The sequence below is a fragment of the Bos indicus x Bos taurus genome, chromosome 7, assembly GCF_003369695.1.
Source record: "Bos indicus x Bos taurus breed Angus x Brahman F1 hybrid chromosome 7, Bos_hybrid_MaternalHap_v2.0, whole genome shotgun sequence".
In the NCBI taxonomy this organism is placed as follows: Eukaryota; Metazoa; Chordata; class Mammalia; order Artiodactyla; family Bovidae; genus Bos; species Bos indicus x Bos taurus.
In genome coordinates this window covers 15,901,134-15,907,133 of record NC_040082.1, presented here as the reverse complement: position 1 = coordinate 15,907,133, position 6,000 = coordinate 15,901,134, and positions in this window count along the sequence as shown.

Sequence of the window (6,000 nt, the reverse complement as noted above, 5' to 3'; positions counted from 1 at the left end):
AATCAAAAGGAACTGATTGACTAAATTAATATCACCACCAACAAAAAAAGTGCTATCTAGCCCTTAAAAAGAACACAGAAAGAAATCCAAGATACTTTGTTAGGTAAATAAAGCAAATTGCAAAGCTATATGAATGTGTCAAAAAAGTCTTAAAATAAGTTAATATACACATACAGTACACAAAAAAAGTAAGAATTTACAGCAGTCTAGCAGAATTATGAAAAATTTTGTCTTTTACACTGTGGTTATTAATGCTTTTACGTATTACAATAGCTGTTACCAGTAAAAATGTTTTTAAAAAATAACCACAACAACAAACACACGAGGAGGCTCACAGAGTCACTCTTTGTAATGAACCAAATAAGTGGTTGTAGGAAAAGTTAAGTTAGAACTTCACGCAGATTAAGAGCCAAGCCAGATCCACATTTGACTTTACACATTTAGCAGCAAAAACAATGACGACATACAGCAAATAGAAAAAAAAAAAAAGTTGACACATTTTTTTCCTTGTAAGCAAAAATGCTCTAACTTGTAATTCAAATAACAGGGCAAGATCAAGCCAAAAGCTTTCCTAGCATGTGTCTTCTGTATTGGCGTTGACAGGGTAGAACCACATAGAACAGAAGGTAATGCAATCAAGTAGGGATTCAAAGGATCCTCTGCTAGGATTCTTCACTGGGCACCCCAAGTTGGGGTGTTCAGAGATTTGCAGACACTAGATGGCCTGAAAACTATGCCTTATGAGAAGGTGAATCACATTTAGTAGGGCCCTGATACTGGGAAAGATTGAAGGCAGGAGGAGAAGGGGACGACAGAGAACGAGATGGTTGGATGGCATCATCAACTTGATGGACATGAGTTTGAGCAAGCTCTGGGAGTTGGTGATGAACACAGAAGCCTGGCGTGCTGCAGTCCATGGGGTTACAAAGAGTTGGACACGACTGAGCGACTGAACTGAACTGAAAGCCTATACAGCTTTAATTTGTTGTTGATGCCCTGTCCTGATGAGTAGGCTCAGTATTGGAGGAATATTCCTGAAAGCCATTGCTACCTCGGGATAGGAGCAACTTAACTCCAAACAGAAGTGACTGTGAACAACATACACATCACCCTCTGACCCCAACATATCCCCCCGTTCAGCTCTGTTCAGTTCAGTCACTCAGTTGTGTCTGACTCTTTGTGACCCCATGGACTGCAGCACACCAGGCCTCCCTGTCCATCACCAACTCCCAGAGCTTGCTCAAACTCATGTCCATGGAGTCAGTAATGCCATCCAACCATCTCATCCTCTGTTGTCCCCTTCTCCTCCCACCTTCAATCTTTCCCAGCATCAGGGTCTTTTCCAATGAGTCAGTTCTTCACGTCAGGTGACCAAAGTATTGGAGTTTCCGCTTCAGCATCAGTCCTTCCAGTGAATATTCAGGACTGGTTCCTTTAGGATGTACTGGTTGGATCTCCTTGCAGTCCAAGGGACTTTCAAGAGTCTTCTCCAACCCCACACTTCAAAAGCATCCATTCTTCAGTGCTCAGCTTTCTTTATAGTTGAACTCTCACATCCATACATGACTACTGGAAAAACCATAGCTTTGACTAGATGGACCTTTGTTGGCAAAGTCATGTCTCTGCTTTTTAATATGCTGTCTAGGTTGATCACAACTTTTCTTCCAAGGAGCAAGTGCCTTTTAATTTCATGGCTGCAGTCACCATCTGCAGTGATTTTGGAGCCCCCAAAAATAGTCTCTCACTGTTTCCATTGTTTCCCCATCTATTTGCCATGAACTAATGGGACCAGATGCCATGATCTTAGTTTTCTGAATGTTGAGTTTTAATATATCCCCCACTCAACTTTATTTTAGCTGGTTCCGAAGATGTCCATGGCCACTCCAGGGGCATGTGGCATCAGCAGAAGTGGGAGTGGAAAGAGTGGTCTGAATCAATGGACTTATTGTAGTTAAAATGTGAATTTTACAAGAACGTAGTAAACACATTGGTAAAGCTCAGGTAAATGAGGGGCCCTGGAGCTCAAGAGTCAGCATTTCACAGTAGCTTCAACTCTGCTCTGGGAGCCAATGGAGCCCCGAGTTTCCCTCCTTCTACATTATTTTGCCACAGGCCCCAAAAGATAATAAAAATGAATAATCCCCTTAAGAAGCACAATATAGGGCACTTTATTCTTTACCAAACACCAACTCTTAATCCTCTGGAAAATGTCAGACTTCTCTCCACAAATACAGGAGAATGTCTGAGTATGTTCAAAGCATTTTGCTTCCCTATAGAAAATGAAGGACAAATCCCGCACCTTATGTTATTCAAGTAACTTCCTTCTCAGCCCCACTATAAGGTGGATATACTCACACCTGAGTGCCAGGACAACAGTAAAGCTCAAGGTCAAAGAAACAGCATCCCCAGAGTGCTGTGGACACCATCAACTCTCTCCTCTTCTGCAGAAACTTACCAAACATCAGCTCACTTCCATGGTGTCACCAATAATACCAGCAAGAAGCATCCAAAACTAAGAAGGAGAACCTTGATCCATAATATATACGTGTTTACCTTATAAATGGAATCTCCAAACTTTTGTGAGGGAGTACTTGTGTGCTAGTCACTGGGGATACAACACAGAACAAAATAAAAATGGACTCTGCCCTTAGGGAACTTAGAGTCTAGTGGAAAAGACCAACAGTCAAACCTGCAAATACTCGAGCAAAGAAGGGGTATGGTGGAAGCACATGGGAGAGGCATTGAGCATAAACATAGGGAACCAGACACAGGGGCCTACCAGAAGAAGGGAGATCTAAACGGAGACTCTAAAGTATAAACAGATGTTAGCCAAGGAAAACGGGCTTCATTGGTAGAGGTGGGGGTAAGGCAGAGTGACAGCGAAAGTCGCTCAGGCGTGTCCAACTCTTTGCAAGCCCATTGACTATACAGTCCATAGAATTCTCCAGGCCAGAATACTGGAGTGGGTAACCATTCCCTTCTCCAGGGGATCTTCCCAACCCAGGGATCGAACCCAGGTCTCCCGCATTGCAGGAGGATTCTTTAGCGGTTAAGCCACCAGGGAAGCGCAAGAATACTGGAGTGGGTAGCCTATCCCTTCTCCAGGGGATCTTCCTGACCCAGGAATCAAACTGGGGTCTCCTGCATTGCAGATGATTCTTTACCAGCTGGGCTACCAGGGAAGACTTAGGCAGAAGGTGCAGCCTAAGCAAAGGCCTGGAGGCCAAAAAATGCAACCCAGGCCAGGAACTGAAGAAGTTCAACACAGTCAGAACCTAAAGTGTGGGTGGAGGTGGGGGAGGGCTGGGGAAGGCGAGCAGGAAAGAGAAAGTTGGAGAAGTTAGGGGAGTCGGGTGTCTGATCACAAAGGGCCATATAACTCATGTTGAGGAACTTGGGCCTTATCTTTCAAAAAAAGTCCTTTGAAGGATTGTGCATAGCAGAGTGACATGATAAGATTTGCATTTTAGTGAAACCCTTCTGGCTGTAGAGTACAGACTATAGACATAGTGGGAGAAACAAATTTGGGTAAAAAGTAGGGAGATAGGGCAGCAGAGTGACGATGCTGAGCTCAGCTTTAAATTGACTGATTTCTTGAAGATATGATGAGCTGCCCCAAGGGCTTCCCTGATAGCTCAGTTGGTAAAGAATCTACCTGCAAAGCAGGAGACCCCAGTTCAATTCCTGGGTCGGGAAGATCTGCTGGAGAAGGGATAGGCTACCCACTCCAGTATTCTTGGGCTTCCCTTGTGGCTCAACTGGTAAGGCATCCACCTGCAATGCAGAAGACCTGAGTTTGATCCTTGGGTTGGGAAGATCCCCTGAAGACAGGAAAACCTACCCACTCCAGGATTCTGGCCTGGAGAATTCCGTGGACTGTACAGTCCATGGGGTCACAAAGAGTCGGACATGACTTTCACTTTCACTTGAGATATCCCAAAGGAGATGTCCAGTGGTCAGTGAAATGTAAGGACCTGGAGCTTGAGACAAAGAGCAGAACTGAGGAATTAGGACAGAAATGGTTAGTGAAGATATGAGTGAGGAAGGAAGAGATTGCTTAGTCTTGGGAGGGCGGGGTGGGCGTGGGAGACATGAAGATTATGTGAGAAATACAGACCAGGGAAGAACCCGAGAGCACCTAACATTTAAGGAAGAGGCAGAAGAGGAAGCTTGGTGAGTGTAGGGAGCCAGCAGTGAGGTAGGAGAGGAAGCATAATGGTCTGAGGGTTTCAATCTTCCCTGGGAGTTCCTGCTAGCAGATGGCGCCAACCATCAACTTGGGAGTTCTACCAGCAATGCTTCAGATCAGATCTCTCCTTGTCAATGACGTCCCTGTCCTTCGATGTAAATAGAAAGTTGGATGTATCACACAACTCAGTAGAGAAAGGTTATAAATGCTTTCCCGACTGCCCTTCCATATAAAATAAACGTGCTGCATCTTATCAGATGCAGGGTAGGGGGGTGGGGGGGGGTGAACCCTCCCAGATAGAGGAAGGATTATCGTCAGGAAAAAAACAAGAGGTTGTTTCGGGCCCTACGCAGCTCGGCATTTCCCTCTTCAGGAGAGTCACACACATTTGTGGTAAAGTTCTGCTGTTTAAGATCTTCCCTTTAGCATACAGTCGTGAAATTTTCTAACTCCATAGACTAAATTTCCGTAACCCCAGGTTCCTCGGTAGAGCTTTCTTACCTCGTCTTCAGATGGTATTTATGAGATGTGAGGAAAAAATGATTGGTGTGCTCAGCAGGATGTCATAAACCAGGCCCTCCTTTACAATCCCCAGAGATGGAAACAGAAAACAAAACAAAATTCCAAACTCCTAATGCTGGGAAGTCTTGAGGGATCCTGGGCTCTGACACACCTGAGTTTAAAAGCAGGGCCACACGCACTGTATGTGCAACTTTGGCTATGTTCTCTAACCTGGAGTCAGTTCACCCATCTTAACATGGGAACAATGCCACTAAGACTAAAAACAAGAAACTGAGCCGTTACCAGGTATCAGAGACGGTTCCAAGCACTTTACCTGGATGGACTCATTTAATCCTCCAAACAGATATGTGTTACTGAGGCACAGAGAGGTAAAGCAATTTACGTTAAGTATGAAGTGCTAAGTATCAAGTGCTGCCAGTATGAAGTCGAGCCAGAATTTGAACTCATCAGTGCAGAGAATTTGCTCTTAAACATTCTGCTATATTGTTTCTCTAAATATGTGTCTGATCCATTGTAGATATTACACCTGATAAAGGTACTGATTAATAATAATAAACAGAGTTTTAGATCTTTATGGAAAAAAACAAGTTCCATAGTACTCTTTTATGCAACTCGGAATCGAACCGGTGTTGTTCAAAAAGGTCCCTGTACTGTGTATATTGCTTGTGTTCCGTCACATGTCAGACTCTTCTGTGGCCCCATGGGCAGTGGCCTGCCTGGCTCCTCTGTCCATGGGGTTTCCCAGGCAGGAATACTGGGGTGGGTTGCCATGCCCTCCTCCAGGAGATCTTCCTGACCCAGGGGTCAAACTCGCATCTCCTGCATCACCGGTGGATTCTTTACCACTGAGCCACTGGTGAAACCCAGAGCCATACTCTTTGTATATTGGTTTGCAATAAACCAAGCAGTGGGCCAAAGCAGTAATAAGTGCAAACTAGAGATTTCTCCTGGAACAAAACTATACTGAGAAAGTTCCTCTACTTTAAAAGCACTTCTTGTTTCTGGGGACAGAGGCTAACAGCTACAGAAACATTTCGGACTCTGACTAGAGGCGGGTAAGGTGCTGGTACCAGTGAGCTGTGAAGCATATTTCCTCCAGAAGTTCTGGCCATCAAAAGCAAATCCAAGAGCTATAAATGCCAGGTCAAGTCATTAGTATCCAACTAACAGATGCTTCTCCAAAAAATGCTATGTACTGCATTCACAAGAGGGACGTTCAGGGTTGGGCTTCAAGTGCACAAGGCCTACAAGGAAGCATGGGAATGACCTACTGCTTCAGTCCAAAACCA